General features: G+C 45.9%; 1 long non-coding RNA gene across 1 annotated transcript; it reads left to right on the plus strand.

Moving 5' to 3' along the window:
* The first annotated feature begins 8,763 nt into the window (after positions 1–8,763).
* Positions 8,764–10,686, plus strand: LOC120894987. The gene is made up of 2 exons (XR_005738266.1): positions 8,764–9,804; positions 9,907–10,686. It is a non-coding gene; the product is annotated as an uncharacterized LOC120894987 (long non-coding RNA).
* The last annotated feature ends 11,736 nt before the right edge of the window (positions 10,687–22,422 follow it).

Genomic DNA, 22,422 nt, shown 5'->3' on the forward strand with positions numbered 1-22,422 from the left:
ATTGCAATATTTGCCATTTTATGTCAATTGCTGTTTTCGAAACAACGACTAACCGCTCCACGACACCCCGGCAGTCCCTTTTTCCCTTCAATGCGATCGATTTTTCGAGCGAGGAAAGGAAAAAAGCAAGGCCATCAAACGGATGTCGTTAAAAATTGCAAGAGCCAGCCGGTCGGTTCTACGCTTCCTCCCACTACGACCACCCTCCTAACTCAATCCCCCCCCATGTCTGTTGGTTCCCCGGTAGAGCATTCACGAACATTTTAATTTTTAATGCCTCAAACTTTGGCCGTCACATCCCTCCACCCCCGCTTTGGTTTTGTTTTTTTTTACTGGTCGTTTTCTGTGTCACCTTTGGTGAGGCTTTGGGTGCATTTTTCTGACACCTTCAGGTTCGCCGTCTGTCGCTCACACGCTGCGAGAGGAGGTGGAATTTTGCCATATCAAACACGGCAGAGTTGTGCAATTGAAGTTTCATTTCGCGAAACAAAGACATGGCACATACAGACGAAGCAAGGGCAAGGTTTGTATTTGAAACGGTATTTGTCACTGTGTGTGATTTACAGTAATAATTGAAAGTGGAGCCCGTTTGAACCCCGTGCAGCGCGTAACCAAAGTCATTCGAGATTGATTGAACACCGACCCAACCTCCTGGAATGGCTGGCTTACGCTTTCCGGCGGTGGTGACAACGGACCACATCTTGGGATTTATTGTTTTTTGCTCCTTTCAGGCGTTTGTGGCACTGGCAGTCAATCGCGCGCGAGCCAAGCGTAACGAAGGTATTAATTCCGGGGACAACCACTGATCCGAACGATAAACAATGCGATTAACGGCTTGGCTGTAGAGGGGGGGAGAGAGAGTCACGTAGCAGCAGCTCTCCCGGGCAGGCGGGAATGCGGGCAAACGAAAAAACAAAAACTCAAGTAAACGATACCCGGGGATCGAGAACAATGGAACCATAACACATTTTTGCCGCATTATCTTTTGCCCATGGCGCGATGGGCTCTTCGGCATCGGTTGTATGTGAGTGTGGTGAAAAATGCCACTTCCAAAAACATCCCATGCCTGTCCCAAAATATTCAGATCGGATCAGAGACTCGAGCGTCGAATCGATTTTCTAAGGGAAACTGCAACTGTGCCCACCGTTGTGCTGTTGTCGGTGCACAGTGAAGGTGCGATTGAAAATCTATCATTAATTTTCTTCCTGCGCTTCCTGCCTTTCTGCAGAGAAAAGCGATCCTTTTGGCACTGCAGGAATGCCCGGAATGGAGGTGGAGAGAGATAAAACTTCGCCGAAGAAAGAATTTCCGTCGTACGTGCACGGCACGGAGCACCACCAATAGGGCGCACATGGCACCTAGGGCCTTTTTATCTGCTCAGTATAAGAAAATGGACCGAACCAGACGACCCATCCATGATAATGTGTGTGTGTGTGTGCCATGCTCGTTAATTCTCTCTAATTTATCACAGACCATCTTGAGCTTTTCTTTTTTTTCCCCATTCCCGTATTTTTCTATTCCTAGGCCTCCGCTCTGGAGCATCCGGGTTGAATCCTCCCAGTCTCGTCTCGTAGGAAGAAACGAAACGATCTCCGACTGCTTTTCATGCTTTTCATTGTTTCCGCGTTTCATTGAGGAAAAGAATAAACCTTAATACGGTGGCGAAGCTGCTCTAAAATTGCCCTCAAGGATGTTTCCTCCATGCCATTTTTTCCGTGGGGGTTTGCTCTCCTAATTACAGAGCAGTGTGGCATTGTGGAAACGTCCCCGAAGCGCTCGCCCATCGATTAATGGTCCCATTTTGGCACGGTTTCCGATTCCGATGCGAACGGGATGGGGAACATTGCTGTGAACAGCTGATCGAGCGATGGGGGTTGGCTTGCCGTTTATTAAATGTTTCCTTCCCGCACAGTTTGAATAAAGTTTTTTTTCTGCTGTCCAAATCGAAGCGGACATGATTTCACTGCGCACTGCGCACAGAGGCGTGCACAATGCGCTGTGAAATGCATTACCAATGCTTTCCCGCCGGTTGACGCGCGATTGTTTAATGGCTTATCGAATTGCAAAAAGCACAGACACACACACACACAAACACCCATTTCCGATGCACGCTGGTGTGGCATTAGCGAATGCAATGTTGTCATGCTCGATTCGATCCAGCACTGCATTGCAGCCGCCCGTGGGGTGTGTGTTTGAAGGCCGCGTGTGTTTTCGTTTTCTTGTGCGCGATCACGTGCGGTGATTGTGCGCGAGCAAAAAGAAATGCACACGAAGGACGACGTTCGAGGCATCGGGGCAGGCGGTGGTGTTATCGTTTGGGCCGCCACCGCCCGCCGGCCACAGATTTCGTGGAGTTTATTTTTACACACACACACACACTGCCGGCAGCCGAAGATTAAGGAACAGTCGGACTGGCTTTGTTTTTCGGAACTATCGCGAGCATACACACACACACAAATTGGGGACACACAATCAGCGCAGGCAAGAAACGGAAAGAGAAGTAGCGTTGATAATGATTACAAGGTTTTCGGATGGAGGGAGGAAACATAACCACATGCCGCCAGGCTACCGCCAGAAGAATGCAACGCGCTCGATCGACAAGGGCACACGCTACTTGATGGCAAACATAACGATGGCTGCGGGAAAGGAAAAGTAAATTGTAGGACTTGTTATGCTAGCTCAAGGGGAAGGAGGGGTTGTGGTAGTAGGGAATACAACGTATTCCGATAAACAATTCATCCATCCATCGGAATGATGAATGATTTAATTTCATGCGACTCTCCCGGTGGCTGTGATTTATGTTTCACCATCGGTTCGTAACGCTCCATACACGAGCTGTCCTTTCATGGCCGGGGCCCCACTGTGCAATGCTACAGCGTGTGTGTGTGTGTGGCGATATTGCATGGCCGCTCTGGGCTGCCTGTGCGGAAAGTGGTCCCTTTCCAATTGGTCAACAACGGGTGGGCAACGCACCGGGCACGCGGTGACATAATGGAACACGGGAAAGAAGAAAGCGCAGTTCTCGAGAAAAAGCCCTAAGCCACCCATCGCGCTTGCTGGGGCAAGCATCCAGATTGGGAAAGGCAAAAACAAAGGGCGAAGAAAAGCTAGTGCCCGGTGTGGCGCAGAAAGAAAATGCGCCGCACAATGCGGATCGCCCGACGGGAAGGGAGCATAAAGACCAATAGCAAACTTCGCTCCGGAACACAATAGCTGAGCCATGGTGAGTGTGTCGGCGAAGGATAAATACGGGCAGTACGGGGTGACGAGCGTTCAAGATTATTGCACACAGGCGTAACACACACACACACACACACACACACACATAGACGATAACGGATCTCGACACGGAGGAAATATGGTAACGAGGGCTGCTGGGCTGCTTACAGTGCACGACAACGGCGATTGCATCGGGGATTGAGAGTGAATGCATCTTTTCACTTTATCACGGTTCGGTTGAGGCCGATGTAAAATGATGTGTGCCTGGCAGCTTGCAGGCAGAGTTTGGTGCATTTCAACAATCGCATCAGTTCAGTGCATTTCAATAGGGATTGCCGGGGGAAGATTTGCGTACACTGCCGGAAATGAGTAATTACTGCTCTGGGAGATGAGATAGCAATTAATGCAAACAGATTCGTTGAAAGAGTACCCTGAAGTACCCTTAATAGTATAAACTGTTTCCCTTTGGGTTGCAGTAAATGTGTATCTAGTAAAAATCCAACTATTCAATTTAACATGGGTTCATGGGGTTCAAGTCCCGAATAGGCCGTGCCCCCATACTTAGGACTGACTATCCTGCTATGGTAACAATAAGTCATTGCAAGCCAAACTCACTTCACTAAGTGGGTGCAGGCAGACCTTGACCGACAGCGGTTGTTGTGCCAAAGAAGAAGATTCAATTTAACAGTTGTGTGATAAGTTATTGGTTGTTAAGTATCAATATTTCAAATTTCGTTAGTATATGCTGTACTTTATATCATGGTATGAGTAAATTAATGAATTAAAAGGCATAGAACGTCTGTGTTGTGAAAAAGAACAATAACATGCATCTTTGTTGGATGTTTACTGCTTTTAGTCTTCTATTGTCTTTATTGGGAGTTGTGTATATTTGCTCATTCCAGTACGATCTTGTACATTTGGACGTATCCACGTGTCAAGAACACATGCTTTAAGAGGTATATAGAAAATACAGACTGATTCGACTTACGACACAAATATTATCATGTTTGAAAGGTTGATCTTGGGCACCTCCATACAGTTCCATACGTTTGTCTTGGTCGGTTTTCGTTTACTCAAACATTTCGTATACAATCAACGATGACTTACTTACTTACTTACTTTGCTTATTCTATGCTTAATCTGCCTTGTTTTAATAAATAGCTCATAAAAATGAAGCATTAAAACAGTTGATTTCCTTCACAAATGTTATTATTTTAAAGACGTTTAAGAAACATTCAGAAATAGATATCTAACCAAACAAATAAAAATTGAAGAAACTGCTGATGTCATAAAGTTGCATTATCACTGCTGCATTGATAGGTATAACAGTAAAGTAACCAGGAATTGGTGTATACATTATTTTACTTCGCAGAATGTTCCACTGACTCTAAACTGTGCCATGCAATTTATCAAATTTATGGTGTACTTCAAATACGTATTGTGTTGAAAACTTTACATATTATGCTAAAAAAATCACGATTGCATAGGCACTGATAATAAAACGGTTTAAATCGTTGAAGAATAGAATATCATTGTGTTTGCTATCTAACGTTTTATATTGTAATATGTGCTTTGTGAGATATAGTCAGAATTATTTAGGATCATTCAGATTAACTGAATGATCCTTTTCATTGAATAGTTTGCGCAAAAACTGTTGCCGCTTGTTATGAAGCACTTTTTTCACACAAAAAAGCAAATCATTAATTTGTTTGAATAGGTTTGTCTTCTTCTTACAATGAAATAATCAACAGAATCAAAACCTTAATGTTTATATTGCAAACTGTCAACATGAGTAATTCAAAACGTTTTTTTAATCTGTTGGACTTTAAGTTTGCAACTTAATTTTGTACATAATATAAAGTTTTAATATTCGACTCTCCGATTTACCCATTTTCAACACATTTCTCTTGAGCAAACTACACCGTCTTGTGAAGTTAAAGCCATCCAACTTAAAGCCAAACCTAGTTAGCACGGTGTGATGTGTACGTGTATCACTTCGCTTTCTTCCGACTGGCTTGAGCTCTTAGGATCCATCCTACCAAATGATAACGACATCCACATACACATACATACACATTGACACAATGTAACCAACCACCTGAATCTTATGCTTACGGCTTCTTCCGTTTCTAGTGCACTTCGCATCGTTCCGATACGTTCACCCTCCGGACAGGACGCTCGTCTCCCCCATCGCCTCTGCGCACGGCTAAGAGCAGTTTGCTTTAACTCTTTTCACGTTCGCAACTCGGAAGGAAAACGACGGTAGCTGATAGTCTTAGTGCGTCAATCGAACCGTTTGCCCGAGGGTTGTTGTGTAACTTCCCTGTCCCTCGGTTGGCAGGGGCCGTTGGAGAACCGGCAGAGCAACCTGCAGCACACGCCGAATGTGCTTGTTCGTTTGCTTTTGTCACCTTCCGGATGGTCCCCGGTGTGCCGTACGGGGTTTCGTTCGATTTGTTCCATGAACCCCTCCCCCTACCCTCTCACCTCGTACAGCTTCCGGCCTGCGAGGGGGAACATCTTCAAATGGTTGTAAAATAAATAGGAAAAGTTTTCCCGCTGAACGCGCACAAAAAAATAACGAAAACTCGAAAATCGTTTCGATCTGGTGGTCAGCAGACGTTTGTGCCGTTTCCTTCGCTTCGAGCCATTCTCTCCATTCCCCCCGTCCCGCCGCGTTTCCTACCAGAGCGGTTCTGGCCGCGTGACGAAAGGCACGTTAATGAGATTTGTGCAAAACTGTAAACACAATCTGTGAAATCGTGTTGTTTACCCTCGGTAACGATAATCCAAACAGGGTTGTGGGGAGTGAGCTGTGTGGCCCCGGGACCAAGCGGGAGGAAGGCGGAGTAAGCAACCCTCCCGATGTTGTTATGGGAATTATCCGGTTTGTTGACCACGGCACAACCAATATCGAACCGATGGTCGGTTGCCAGGTCCGACGCAGGTCGGGTTTGCCTGCACCGGAGTACAGCAGTGAGCTGGCAGTAGGGCACACAGACGGGCACATGACATCGGTGGTTCGTCCTCCGACGTCGATGAACTTTGACGTTCGGGGTCCGGCTTCTTCTTATTATTTTTTGTTGTCTTAGCCATGCCAACACTAACATGCTGGTCAACGGATACAATGTGATCGTCGATGGCAAAACATTCATGGCTGTCTTCCCAATCGTGTGCGCCTTTTTGGTGTGCGGGAGAGCGTTTTCTTGCGAACCGGGTGAAGTAGCGTGTGACTAATTGCGATCGTGATGATGATGATGATGATGATGTTGTCTGCTTCATCGAGAAAACGGAGAAGTTGCCATTTACTACCACTTAACTGGACCCTTCTACCCAAGCAACGGCGAAGGAGACGACAACGACGATGCGCTTCTTCACGACTAGAGACACGTCATATGGCTTTGGCTGTATCTAGTGTGCTTTTTTGGTCTGACTCAGAGATGCAAGCCAAGTGCCAAGTTAGTTTCAAATTGCCCACTTCTGTTGAAGTAGTTCCGAACTGCTGACTTCATTAGAATTCCAGTATCTTCTTATTAGATCATTGCACACAGCACATCGAAAATAGTGAGGCTCTACTTGATTCGACTGTTCATAGTCTCGCAACAGTTCTTTGGCTCTAGTTCACGACTCACAAATAGCAACCAAGCACCATTAATCGTTTTGCCAGATGGAACAGATAAAGAATCGCAAAAACATAACCAGAAACCAAAAACCTAAGCTCTATTGAGCACGTTTCTTGTCTGTGATGTATTTCTATTGATTGTTGCTTGATAGTATGATGGCCGCTACACGTTGCCTAAATTTCAATCAATCAAGCCTGCAAACTCTCCCTTGCAGGCGCAAAACATGCAGCAGAGCACAACTCCAAAACCCTCTGGGATTTTAATTTTCCAATTACTCGTTCGATAATGCCGCGCCGTGGCAGCCATCTGGTAAACAAGGGCGTAGTTTGATTTATGCCCAGTTCAGGCTCTACTCGGATGGATTAAAGCGTTTCAATTTATCAATAATCCTTGGAGTTGGGAATGAAATCGGCTGGGGCTCGCCGATTCGGTTCGCTCAGTTCAATTTTGGTCAAAGCTCACGAAATCCAATTACTTGGTGAGGATTGAAGGTTGAGAATTGGGGAGAGGGTAGTGCTCAGGGCCGCAATCGCACAACCCTGATTGACGAGCCTGTCAAATCTTTGAGCTGCAAGGCAAAGGTCAGGCGGATTCGTGTTCGTGTTGAACCACCACCAAGCTACAGCTGGTCGAACTCGAATTGGAACTTGCGAACGGAAGAGACACACACGCACGAGCTTGTTACGTGTTGCAAAATATAAACCTAAACCAATTACAACGCTTTAAGGGAGCTAGAGCGATGGCGATGTGAATTGTGCCGGCGTTTACATGAGCGTTACGAATTAGGTGACAGCAGTTGGGGTAATGACAGCACAAACAGGCGTGCGTTTGCTGTATCCGAGTTCCTTGCAGGGAAATGGTATGCGGCTCGTGTCGGATAATCGGACCGGCTAAGGTCTAATACTGCTACTGCTGCAAGGTCAACTTCCAGTGTTCCTGTGTTTCGGGTGGCGTGCTAATGAAGCGATCCAACTCAACTACAACGCAACAAGCGGAGTGTGCGGCTTTGGATTTTCGCGGAACGATGTCTCCTGCGGGCGGAGAGTATGACCCGATGCTATACCGTCGTCCGATCGATGACTATTAGTTCCCTGTGTCCCCAATTTACGAGTGCGAATACTCCCGGTAGTCTTGTGTAAGTCTATGATGGGCTGTTCCGTGTGTCATGTCGTTCCATCAGCAACTCAAATAGCCATGTACATCCGACAACGATAGCGCATCCGGTCAGTTGCACTGGGTTCGCCTTTACAACGGTTTGTTCCCATAAATATAGCGAGAACTGGTCATTTGCCGGACGAAACTGCTCGTTTCAGTCCATAGCAAGAAGGCAGTTGGGATAGCCAACCAGCACCAACAAGTTTGTTTGTGTCTGCGTCTAGTTGCCGAGAAGCTTTGCAGAGGGTCTATGAAGTGTTGCGAATGTTTTTGCATCATCAAGTTGCTATTTCAAGCCTTGGGGCTGTACCAGCGGACTTGAAATACTCCAAAAACACTATTACAACTTCTACAGACTGTCAAAAAATTGTCTCCTCTCTGATACTCACCATCAAACTAATTTATCGAAACGGTTCTACCGGCCACGCCATTCGTTCGCTCTCCTTCACGCTAGTGGATAACAAATTGCTTTGCAAACAAACCACCCAACCCAAGGAGGTGGCACGATGATGTCGTTGATGTCGTTCGGGTCATAAAGTAAGTCCCAAACAAAACAAAAAAGGCACCAACCCGTACAGGCACGTTTTCAATCGTAACGAGAGGTTTTTTTTCGTACACGGGGGGAGGGGTTCCTGGCAAAAGCGATGGCATAAATTATAACCCACCTATATACGTTACGGAGGAAACATGAACCCCGGTACGTAATCTGAATGCCTTCGAGGGAGGACGTTCCGTATCCTGTTCTGTCACTGGCAGGCGAGCTGTACGGGGCCGGACGGAAGTTGGTATTATTTTTCTCTCTGTTTGAAACGTTATCGGACTCGGAGTGGTATTTTTGTGCCCTTTTTCAGAGTGCTGGGTGTCACAATCAACGCATTGTCTGGGTGAATGCGTTCGCCTTTTCCAACGGCTCAGCTGTGAGCAATCGATCCTTTTGCGCAGTGTGTGTTATGGAAGGATATTTTGGGCACTGGGTGTATGTGTGTGAGCATGTTTTTTTACGATCCTAGCAAATTGATGGCCTTGTTTTTGATTTACTGTGCCCCGTTGTACGTACCGGGTAGGTTTCCCACTTTGCGACGTGTGCTGCTGAACAACCGTTTTACTGATTTCGTTCGCGTTCGTTGCGTTTCATTCGTGTTGGCGGACAATTTTTCCTTCGTACCTGTCGTGCATGCCTCCTTTTTGGAAGCGTTTATTAATGTTTGTAGAGGTAAGTGGTAGAAGAATTTCGTAAATGGAATGTATAAATCGTACTCTGCTGCCCCGTGGCAACGTTATCAAAGTCATGGAAAACAGAGAACCACAGCAAATAATTACCGCACGATAAGGAGAAAGAGAGCAAACGTGTCAAACGTTGTTCAGGTCAGAATGCCAACGCAAGGAAACATAAGCAGTGGGAAAGCATTACTTTGGAACAATGTGTGAGCAGATTTTGAACGAGTTTTTCGACCTACACAATCTGATTGTGTTTTGATGCATTAATAAAAATGGTTTCCATTTCCAACATGTAGCACATGTTTTGCAGCAGCTCTGGAACATCAGGCACGATCAGATCAGCTTATACCGGTGCTGCCGAGGGACCTGTGTAAGCTCAAGGAGCAAGATTTACGATTAGACCTGCACGAAACGAATCCGAAAGACGTTTGCCGGTAAAGGAAGGTGGCGTTGCTTGGACGACAGAACAATGTTTACGATATTTTCCACTCACTTGGTACAAGTGTGCTGCGAGATTGCTTTCGGATTTGAACCACCCCAAATCCGATCCATCTATCGTATTGCCCAGCACCCAAAGGCAATGCAGGAGGTATGTTTTGAAAATGCATTAACTCAGCTCAGTGTGTGTGTTTTTTCTTCATCCTTTATACTATTTTCCGCCCTTTCCTCCACCGTTCCTCCGTGCCCACAGACCACGAGCGGCAAACAAACCTGCACCCTGGCAGAATGGGAGAAAACGATGACGAGATCCGAAGGAATTAAGGACTTTTGGTGCGTTTGTCGCTTGTCGCTCGGTGCACAGGGGCACAGCAGGCCTGGCCGCAGACGCACAGATGATCATATTTCAACTAGACACCAACTCTCTACGAATGACTCGCTCGACTGCTCTCGGGCTGGGATTTGGTTTCTCTCTTCTACTGCAGGTTCAGTGGGACGCAGTAGGACACGACCAACAATCTTTATGACCTACATCTATCCGGAGGGATTTTTGCTTTTATTATTACAGTTTTGTTTGACGGTCCTGACATATGGACGTGATAAAGCGTTTGCTTGGGATGCGAGGGCAGAGAGGGAAGGGAAAAAGGACACCAGAAAACGGCAACCGGCGCACAGCGGAGGTGTATTATTCTTGGGACGCTCTCGTTAGCAATGTATCTAAATCTCCAAATGATGTGTGGATTAGTCTCTGCGGCACACCAGGATACTGGGACGGTTTGCTGGAAATGGGCAGAACATTTTCCGTGAAATTGTACGTTCGTGACCGTGGGCAATGGGAGTCGAAATGTGAGTAGATAAGGATTGGCCATACGTTTGCTTTCGGGCTTTACATCGGTTGCCGGAGAGTTGATAAATGAGGTAGAGTAACAGGAAAGCTTTTGTTTATCATTTGCGCTCAGTTCATAAAAATTAAAAAGGGGATGTGATGAAGATTTTGTCCTGCCAAATATACGATATACTGCATAAAAATGGATTGACAGAAGTATTTTACAACAATGGAGAGAGAAAGAAATTTCCCAAATAAAGAAATTGAAATTGAAAACGTCATTTCTTTGTTTTTGGGACTGTGGAGTAGATGACTTTTTTTAAATGATGCCATGCTGATAGTTCTTTTTTTTCTTTTTTATCTTTGTCGTCGTGTTTCGTACTTTGATATCTGATTATACACAACTCTGTAAAGTAGATCCAACGTGGTAAATAATGTTTTGTTCAATGGGAATCACAAGTAAACCTCGTTGTATGAACGTATAGCTGATGAGCATGTAGGTAGGTTTTAACGCTTGCAATGCAAGATAACTTATTTTAATTTCCATAAACAAATCCTCGAAACAGAGTCTTTGATATAAGCATTACTTAAATGTTAATACATAAAATGGTTTAATGCATTATTACTGAACAATGTTAAAGCCGACGGGCATTGCACAAACTTAAACATCTATGTACATTAAAACGAATGAGTTGCGCTCATTTGCAATGAACATGGTGTTATGACCAGTTATGGGTAAAGTATGTTTCATACGCAAAACTCTTTTTTCGTGAATTTATTTATTGCTTATATTCAATGGACGTAACGTCTAGTTATTGGCAGTTTGAATTCATTATCTTAATCTTAATTTAGTTTTTTTATCGGCCTTACTAAAACCCTACTAATATTGCCCTTGACGTCCAAAAAAGTAATAGTTTGGAAACCAGCGGTGAATTAAATCAGCTCTACCTATCCAAACTTGAGGTTACGGAGTTTAACCACAGGATTGAGTGAACTAGCTAGAAGTGGACTGCTTGCAGGCACATAGGATCTCTAAAGTCTCTAGCGTTTATACGCGAAGCTTTTTATACATTTATACGTGAAGCTCATGAAACGTTTTATACGTGAAGCTCATTCGCGAAAAAAGATTGGTAGAAGACAGATAGTATCCCCATTTATTTGCATCCTTTGCTGATAAAGTTAAATTTAATACATAAAAGCAAAGTATGTAAAAGTACCTTTAACAATGAGCTCTCGTCGAATAGGACCGCTCAATAAGTTGATTGCAAAATCAGACGAGGCGAAGGGTACCGAAAGCAGCCGCACATTTGCCAATGCGGTCATCAAAACACGGTCCCAACAGAGAGGACGCACATAGGCAAAACATCTCGAGCCTGGGGCACAATTTGGTTTGCGCATAGTTGGCATGTTTTCTATGCATTTGCATTTCTGTGCGGATTGATTACAGCTCCGAACCGGTAGCGCACCGGTGTAGACCACAGTAGACCCAACCCCAGCTCTGGTTCGCTGAACATCATCCGATTTCGATGCCGAAGCTCTTTAGTGCTGCTGCTGCTTCTGGTGCTCTAGATAGTGGCACAGCAAAAAAAAAAAACAAGGTTGTATCGACTGGCAAAAAGGTTATAAGAAAGCAACTGCAATAACAGAGCCCGGTTTTGCGTTGCAACATGTATTTACAGTCATTGCTGTCGAGACCTCTATAAGTATGGCAATTGGATTCTGTTGGAAAGCACTGGGCGGAACAAAAAAAAAAAAACAAAATGTCCCGCAACACAGCACACGGCCACAGTTTGCAGTTACGTGGTTTTATTTTCAAAACAAAAACCATTTTGCTCCAAAGAAGGCACTGCAAATGTAATAGAAAAACACAAAAAATCATTTTGGAATGTACCAAGCTAGTAAAAATACTGCTCCGATGCTCGTTTATCATTATTCTGACTGCTCACTATTTTCTGAGCCCTCGTTCTGAACCGAAACATCCAACCAGGGGCGCGTGAAATGAGACGAGGGTCTCGTCACAACAGCACAACCGCAGCAAAGAAAACGACCAGTTGTATCCTTGAACGTGACAAGAAAAGACATTGGCCGTACAGAATGAAAAAGCATTTAGTGCACCGCCAGCCGAAAACCCGAGCATAAATGGAATCATTACTACGCCAGACGGCAGACCAGCCAACCGCACCAGCAGCAGCAGCAGCAGTCCGGCGGCTGGATTGAGTTTCCATTGAGTGAGTGCGCTGCTTTCCAGGAGGACGATGGGTTTGGAAATGGTGGGCTCTTGCAATGGTTGTAACATAACCGCAAGTCCATGAAAACGAGCGATATGCACGTATCAAACCCCACTCGTTCCTCCCGCACATTCAGGGCGGTTGTTGATGGGTTGCTGCTGGTACTGTGGTTTTTCCTGCCGCATCATAACCTTTCATGACATCCCAAAGTCGGAGTGAAAAAGCATCCGTTACGGGAAAGAAAGAAAAAAAAACGATCCGAAAAAGCATAATCGGAGACGAAATCCGACCACCGTCGGTGCAGTGTGTTCGTTTGATTGCGAATGCATAAAAATAGTTTGCCGTTTGCGTTTTTAGGCAATTTGGTTCGCTGCCACACATCACATCACGCCTGCCGGTCCTGTCTTGCTGCAACTTCCTCCTGCTCCCCCACTAGATGCATCCTGCCCATTTGCTGCCCTGTCTGTGTGTGTGTGTGCTGAGTGGACGGACGGATTGCGGCAAACGATCCGAATCGCCATTTTATCTCGTCGCGTTGTCTCGTGCAATGTGCACTGCTGCTGCACGAGAGGCGAAGCACAAAAACCACAAAACTCAACCCCTGTGTTGCTGTGCCGTTTGCTTCCCTTTGATGCTGCCTGTGGCCGCATGAATTGTACCCCTACCTCACTCTTCTCTTCTCTTCCCTTTCTCACCACATTGCCACTGCCCGCGTCCAGTTGAAATGTCTTACTTTGCCGTGCAAGCGCAAAGCCGAACAACGCCAAACGACATCGCAGCGCAGTGAATGCGAAAAAACCGGGTTACGTATGCTACGGAGAGCGGAGTGTTTCCCTTCTCCTCATACTAATGCCTAATGCTTTGCTCGATCGATAAAACCGCCCCGCATCGGATCGTCCGCCGTCGGTAGCTGCGAGAGATCGAATTCGCCTCCCCCCCTTCGCGTTTTCTAAAAAGCACGATCCTTCGTCAATCGTAGCGCGTCGATTGAAATTTACTCACGTCTTGCAAACCGTCCACCGACCATCGCCACACCATCATCGGTTCACGACATTTCGCCCAAATTCACGGCACGGACGAAATCGAAATGCTATTTAGAATATTTGATGAGTGACATAAAATTCCACTTCTTTGCCACGGACCCGGACGCGAGCGCGATGGGGAAGATGCGGCTATTTGGCCACGGTGGAATGCGAAGCCATCGGATTTTCGGCATTTCATTTTGGGAATGGGCGTACAACGTTCCTCAATGGCGGTACTTTAGGCAACGTTTCTTGCCGTCGTCGACATCGTCGTTGTTGAATCTTCAAGTGCGGCAACAACGGCACCGGCGGTTTTTTTCCCCCACGCCACAAGGTGGTTCCTTCGCCCAGGTACGGGATGGTTTTTGACGAAAAACGTTTGCGCATAAGTATGGCAGTTTTAGCAAGGCGGTCGTAAAAAAAGAAGGCTTCCACGTTTTTGCACCCAAGAACGCCGTCATCGTGGCGGAGAATTGTAAATCATAGCACACCGCCAGGAGCGTCTCTTTAGCCTGGCACAGATTATAGCCACACAGGGGCGCGGGGTGTATTTATGCTATCGTACGCATGCTCTGCGTGTGATTTGATATTTTGCTACGCAAACGCGGTGGGCGTAGAGTAAGTAACGGGGTAGCGAATAAAATATATTGGAGAGAAGCGAGTTTTATACCGACACTTAAATGTGGAATGGTTTCGTTTTTGATAGGTAAAATCCGCATTCCAAGAGATTTGTTGAGTGAAGCATTTAATGGTGACGGCTTCAAAATGATTTTATTCGTTATACTCGGCATTATCGTGGGGTCAGGGTCGTGGCAAACACTCTATACAATGTTCAACAATACGTGCAGCCCAGAAAATTTAATATTGTACAAAGTTGTACTGAAGTTTAGGCATTTTAATTCATTGAAGAGTTTTTAGAATCTAGCTTGTGCACAACTATCGAACTCCAATATGGCCAAACTGACAATTAGGTATGAAATATACATTACAGTTATTGAATATCTCCAATGACACATTTCGAAATTTCACCTTTCTTATTTAATACATTAAAGGGGCTAATCACGCTGGCCATAAAAAAGGACACAATTTTTCGTTTTTTTTTGTAGGTTTATCTTGGTTCCCACTAACGAAACTACCCATGTAGTATCAATAATATTATTCCATGAAACGGCAGATAAAATGTGGACAAAATCTCTATCAGTCGAAATTAAACTGTTAGTTCTAAATGTTAACTTCGTTCAGATGCGTGCGTGTTATAAAAACGGCACTGTGACAAGACGAAAACGGACATCATGCGGCAGTTTTTGGACTACGGATAAGCCAGAACAATTTCTTGGCATTATTAGACAACAATCGGAGCATCGAAAGAAAGACCCCGGATCCGGACGGCCGTCGCTGCCGAGCGACAGGAAGCTCCAAAGGAAGCAGAAACGGAGGACCATGAGAACTAGCCAAACAGCGAAAAAGTACCTGAAAAACATCAACATACTTGTCAGGAACTGGACGTCGCGTCCACTGGTTTCGCAGTGGCAAGCAATGACGCCACAACCCGAAGTGATTGTTTGAAAAGATTTATGCTATTTATGCTATCTTATGCATGCTCTACGAGTGATTAGATATTTTGTTACGTAACTAACGCGGTAACTAACTGTCTGAAAATCAATGTGACACGCTACTCAGCGAACCAGCCTAACATCCTCATAGCTGCATACCATGGATAATTCCAGGATTAACCTGAAGCCTAAGATCTACTTCAACAATTGTGGCACGCAAACTGAGGAGGAGTTGATTTAAAAACCAACATATAGTTATGTTACACACATAGGGTGTAGTTCCAGCTAAATGTTAATATGTTAATATGTCCCTCCCTCACTATATAACTCAAAAATATCCCTACACGCATGTCTTCGTTTATATGCATTTTTTATGCAAATGTAATTTGTTAAAGACCAGAGACGACATAAATTTGATGGTATAGAGCAGTGCTTCGCGACCTTTTTAGAATCGCGGACCGATTGGCTTTGAAAACACATTTGCCGCGACCCACATACATTGAGAGCATAATTTTTTTTTACTTAGTTCAAAGTTTTTGGTCAAAAATATGTTTGAATCTTATTTCGAACATGCCTGTCAAAAATTTAATCTTAATGGTGGGGACAAAAATGCACGATATGTATAAAAGCTTTCCTTTTTCAAAAATAATTCTTACGCGGTGCACATCTGTTAAGCGGACCACAGGTTGGAGACCGCTGGTATAGAGGATACAAAGATTTATATTATGAAGTTACTTGTTTGTTTTAGTAGTTTTTATTTACAAATTATCGATTATTTGTATTGATAATGCTTATGCTTTGATACATCTATCGAAAATTTATTCAATTGGCACCAATCATCCAGGCACCAACACCACTCTGCCAACAACATCTCCATTAAAATGATTCAGTCTTTCCATTATAACGGAATTAATAAATAAGCTTACCATTAAATACTTTAGCAGAGATCGTTTCATCGGTAATCTTATGACCCAACCAGTATGATAATTCTGGTTGACAAAAACAAAAATATCAATTTCATTAGCGACGTCCGCAGCTGCCCAATCGTCGTCAAACGCAACTTCTGCCGACGGCAAAATTCCACTTCCTTCGTTAAATTCGCTAACACACCCGGGTAATTGCGGGTCACGATAGTTTAAGATGCTATCCGGCACTGCGTTGCCTTGCTTCGTGCATTTGGCCCTCGGGAGCGGCCGCAAGAAGTATCTCTAATCAACGAAGTCGTAAACGTGACGCGTGTGAATGGCGTTTGGCCGGTATGGCAAGCCAACCCGTGTACAATTTATTCGCCACTCCTTGAAACTGTTTCCCATCCGTCGAAGGAACAGTGTGCGCCGGCACGTTTTCGCGGCTGCTAAAGTACTGCTTAAGGAGCGCCGAGTGTAAGGGTTTGTGTTTTTTTTTCAGTGAAGAAACTGGTCGTCTTGTCGGTTGTCATTGTTAACCGTTTTGGTTTGCAAGCAAACGCCGACCACCGGACGGACGGAAAACCGGACGTTCGAGCAAAGATACTACTGATTACGCCCTTAGAGACCTCCATTCCGTGTTCGGTTTCAGGCGGTCAGCACCAAACCCCTTGCAAAGGTAAAATCAACCCAAAATAAAATGAGTTAAGAAAAAGCTTTCCGTTGTCGCGATACGCACAGTTGTATAAATTTTACGGCTCTACGCTGCCTGTGCTTGCGTACACGCTCTGCACACGTTGGACAGATTCTAGAAGTACGGGTATTTGTACCAGTTTCTAGTAACGTTTGTCCCTGGGCCTTGAGACTCGCACACTATCAAACGAATGACCCAATAAATGGACGTTATTTATTTGATTTTCGTCCAACATTCTTTCGTTGATTCGAGAAGCATATTTTGGGTCTCCGGTGTGTGCTGAAGAACGGCTCATCCATCGATGGGATTGCGAGATATCGAAATGAAGAAGAAACGACAGCATAACGCAGCACACAACGAGCCTAACAACTAAAACAAACGCGCAAGGCAACATTTGTTTGCGCGAGAAAAAAAATCGATAGCACCTCCGCACTTGGAAGGTCTGGTCGGTTATCAGCTGTTAGCATACGGTTGCAGACATCCCGTCCCAACGTGTGGTATTGTTTTAGGTGTCCACAAGTTTGGGAAATAAAGTTTCGACGGTCTGCGTCTGGGTTTGTTGTTGATAACTGGGGAAAACCTCGGTTAAAGAGATTTGAGTTTGCGTCACAGCCGAACGATAGGTTGGGCCCAGCAATGGGATTGTTTGGGTAGAGATGGTTTGTACAAGTGACTAACATGTACAGAAAATGAGACATGTATGCGTTCTGGAATTTTCCTTTGGCCCGAACAGAAGTAGAAGCATCATGAGAAATCAAAATAGGGGACAGGTTCGTTTACAACATCAAGCAGAGCTAGAGCGTAATCAATAGGATTTGTCTCATCCCAACTAGACTCTGAAAAATGAACTGTAACATATAATTTAATACAAAATCTTTAGCAATGAAATGAATTGTGTAAGGGTTTCCAAGAACCTAAACTAAAATAATATTAGTTACTTAATAAACTTGTGTTGGATCATTGCGACATTAATTAATATACAGCAATGCCAGCTTAAGGTAACAATGAGTCGCCTCTTTGGCAGTTTCCTGTATCCTCAATGTGCCGTACACATCACTTTGCTTACTCCTCTACGATCGCTAACAAGAATGGTCCATCACTTGGGCATGATCATATTTCCATTGAGCGCAAAAAAGAACGACCGTTAAGTGTCTTCCGTTCGTTTTCGTCCAAACGATGAACAGTACGAGCGGAGAGCCATCAAATCAAAACGGCTTTCGCTTGTCCCGTCACCTCTCTCGATGCACGAAATGATGGTGGAGATGGTGGTAGAAAAGCAAACGCACAGAAACCCGGTCCGACCCAAATCAATCAGCAAACAGCACACTGTTATAACATCTGTCCCGTCCAGCGGCCAACAGCAAAGCGTTTGCAGCGCGACGATACACGTACCGCACGAAGCAAGAAGCAAGTAAAAGAGTCGTGTTTGTAGATTTCCCTCACAAGCAAAACCGAAAAACTCTCGAGTGTCCTCTTCCGGGCGCGTTGATGGACCCACGCGTACCCACGGTTATCAGCTCATCAGGCCGTTTTAGTTGAAAGCCGTAGAACCACCACTTGCCACGCACATCGTTTCGATAGTCATCGACGTGAACCGTCATTCGACGGTACGGTAGGGCGGGGCGTGTAAGTACGAGCACAAACTACGCACTACCCAGCCACCGCCAAGACACGTTTTGCCACTCGGTGCCACTCGGTGTGCATGATGGTTCGTCTATGATCTAAAGCCCCCGTTGGAAAAGACGGAAAAAATACCCATTTCTCCACCCACTGCCGGGGCGTTTGGTGTTGCAGTGCTGCGTCTGGCCAGCCGGAGCAAATGCTGAGCACGCAGCCGATGTAATTCCGCTGCCTTCCGGCGCGGCCGTCACGGTTTGATGTTTTCCCAAATTTTATTTATTTTCGGTGTGCCGTCCGTGTCCCTGGTTCCGATATCGATTCCACATTTTACGTGCCGTCAATTTCTGCGCGTATAATTCCATCCAATAAATGCACCCTCGTAACGACCCGGTAGTTTATTGGATCCTCCCGTCTGTGCGGTAGGGAGCAGAAACTTGGCAGAAGCTCATTTTCTAGCTGAATGGCTCAAACCGCACCACTGCCTCGTCCTTGTGCGCACTTCTGTCTAGCTAAGGGAAGAGCCACTAAACGTTTCCTGTGTATTTTTTCTTTCTCCTTCTCCTAAAGAATAGTTTTGTTCTTTACTATCTTGCCCCAGTCCGCCGTACTGGGCACAATCATCCACTCCCTCCCTAGCACGGTGAACGGAATTATGAAATGCGGCCCCGGAGATAGGAAATTACTTTTGCTTTTATGTTTAATTTTTTATCCATCTCGCTAGGCTCCCTCATTCGCTACTCCTCTGTGCCCCCCCGGTTGGCCATGTTTCTACTTTGTGTTTGTCTACCCTCTTGTCCGAGCGTATGCTCAACGGGGCCTGCGAGTGTGCATGGGGCCCGCGCACCCCTACACCGGTGCCGCGTAAGGGCTTTCTCGTGCCGTGTTTATTTTATTGCTATCATCATCCAGCGTGAGTGAGGCCTCGTCAGAGAGTGCTTTATGTACACACTCAAGCCGGCAGCGTTCCGGTATGCTGCCACAGGGCATTCCCTCCTCTCCATGCCCTTGCGTAGAGTGTAAATACATTTATTTTTTATTTGAATTTAACGTTTTGCGTGCTTCGTGCTCTTTGCCCGTTTGCTGTTCATGTTTTCGCATTTCTTTGGCATGTTTTACATTTTACATATTAATTTTAGCTTAAGCGGCGTTACGCTACTGTAACGCTCACCAGTGCTTTCCGTGGCGTGCGAGATTCTCGGCCTCGGCCACATCTCGGCGGCGCGAAATTCAAAACTCAAACTCGAAACGGGCGTTTGCAGTAAACGGGCTGATTAGATTAGGTCGGCGCAAAAATAGGAACAAGGACACTTTTATTCAAACGGCCAAATATAGAGTTGAAACTGCCCGAGCAGAACACGAAGCGTGATTATTGATAGCAATAACGCATTTCCCTGTTCGCTGATTGGCACTGGTATGGCCTTGATCTAGTTGGGATCATCAACTTCCTTTACTTTTTACTCGTTGCATCGTGAATTGGCTCGTGTGCAAATACTGTTTCACTATGGGAGGCTAATTTGTTGCTCGAAACGGTGTGTTTGTGTGCTCGATGTGGTAGAATTAAAAATGAATCACTTCAACTAGATCAAACCCGTTCCCCAAGCGAGTGGAGTAGTGCTCGAGACGGGAAGTCAAAATTTATCTTCATTGCCATCAATCCCGGAACGAGGCGAACCCCCTGGTCGAGATTGCTGGCTGCTCCCGGCAATGTCGACGAACGCCGGACAACAACGTCAGCACTCGCACTGAGCAGCGGGCATGCGTTTAGCGTGGTGCACGATAAATCTACATCAAATTAAAATGAATTCACTTCGTCGCAAACACGCGGCCCGGGAGTTCTCACGGACCGGGACTGCCCCGTGAACGTGCTCGAAACGGGCCCGCAGTAGCCAATTCCCACCGCACGGAGGAGCGCTACTTGAATTGAGACTAAATTATGGATGCCATAAGTTTCTGCTTACCCCTACCGGCGTCGGGTACCACCACCACCAGCACGAAAAACGGTTTCGACCAGCCGAATTCGCAATGCATGGCTTGGTATTGAGGGAGCTGGGCTGGGTGGCAAACAGCAGGCGCGCACAGACGGACAAGATAACCTTCCCGCACAAGGAACCAAAGATAACGTGAGCCGGCGGAAGTGGTGGTGGTGATGGTGGCTGCTTCTTTTTGCTTCGGTTGTTGAAACTAATTTCGTTTGAACCTTGAATGGCAGTAAATTTTGCACAAGTCTTCTGCTCGCAAACACACACACACACATACACTTTGCTTCGCTTTCCACCACACCGGACGACGGGCGAGCCGGGGTTTTCCCTTTCGCTGGCTCGCAGCAAGCGACCGTGCAATGGCGGCACAGAGAACGGTTTCGACCAATTTCCGTTCGTTTAAGGGGGGGGGGGCTAGCAAATGGGGCGACGGGTGCCGCCGGTGCGCATCCGCGTAATCTTCTTCCAAAGCTTATGCTGCTTCCTGCTATGCACGCTGGCCTCGGCGAACGAACGTCGAGGACAACCGTGGCGCTGCTGCAATGTGCAGACGGAGTGAAGCATTTCAGTCGAACCGGCGCTGATGCAGTGGCAACGGCACCGACAGCAGCAGCAGGAATAGTAGTGGCACGCAACATAACCTACATTTCGTCGTCTATCATCGTCGGCATTCTCGTGTACCGCTGCGTACGAGGAAAGGAAAAACGTAAACGTTGTTGAAATCGTGGTCCTGTTCGGGGAGAGCAAAAAAAAAAAACAAGCGCTGATTCCTATCCACCTCGACCGCGTAGACCTCGGCGTATGCGTCTGTCAGACATGTGTCTAGCTTTGTGGCAGCGACATGAGGTTTGAGGTTTTTCAGCGTAATTTGTCTATCACTACAGCACGCCAGGTTTGCGCCAGTCGCGGCGTGTGGGATGCACTGTCGATGACGTCGGGTTGCTCTTTTTTTTTGTTAAACCTGAGTGCTTCAAGTAGATTTCAGTCTTTCGACGACCTTGTCCCCGCCAGACGTTCCATCCGTTCCATCCAGCTGACTACTCGAACCGTTTCCTCTTCTGCACTCAGCGCCCTGAACTCGACAGACGGGGTGGATAATGATGCAAGACAGAAAGGTTGTAAGGTGTAATCAGCACTGAAAAGAATAAAAATAACATCCTCACTTTAGTCGTTGGCTGAAGTAACACCCAGCAGCAGCATCGAATATGTTTTGGCTTCCTTCAAGGACACTCATTACATTCAAGTTTTGTACAGTCGTATAGAAAAGCATTAGCAGCAGAAGCAGCAAATGATGATAAAAATCATTATTAATTTAAAACTCTTTGCCAGTGCATGTTGGCACGCTTTTGGACGGGGAACAGCCGTTCCTCGTTAAGCGGCAATCATTAAATGGTAAACTTTATCGCCTGACCCACCGAACACTGACCGACACAGCACAGCAGAGATCGGCCATCAATAATGGAACGAGTTGGAACGATCATTAAAACTTTAAACCGGGTGACCGGTGTGTGCCATTTTCCTTCCACCGCCCGGGTGGCTAGGGCGTTCGAAGTTAACGATGCAATGGGGGTACACTATTTATTAACTCTGGAGCCGAGCAATTTTGCGTGAGTTATTTATGCTCATCGAGCAATCGAGCAACGGCACACTGTGACACGCCGGCAGCGGTGGCTGAACATTGGCTGAAATGAAAATGAAACTCGAAAATGCGCTCACTCTGCATTATTCGCAAGCTAATATGATCCGCCTTGAAAATTGCATCACGTCCCTATTGGAGGGCTTGGTTTTCTTTTTTTTGGTTGGTGCACACTAATAGCAAAAACTTTGGCCGCTTACAGTTTCTTATAAAGAACGAACGAATTTCCCGGCCACACCGCGCTAACTCTCCTCGTGCTGTGCTAGAGTAGCGTTTTGTTCCAAAAAGTTCACGCTCGGCAGGACA

Source organism: Anopheles arabiensis, chromosome 2 (assembly GCF_016920715.1).
Source record: "Anopheles arabiensis isolate DONGOLA chromosome 2, AaraD3, whole genome shotgun sequence".
Lineage (NCBI taxonomy): Eukaryota > Metazoa > Arthropoda > Insecta > Diptera > Culicidae > Anopheles > Anopheles arabiensis.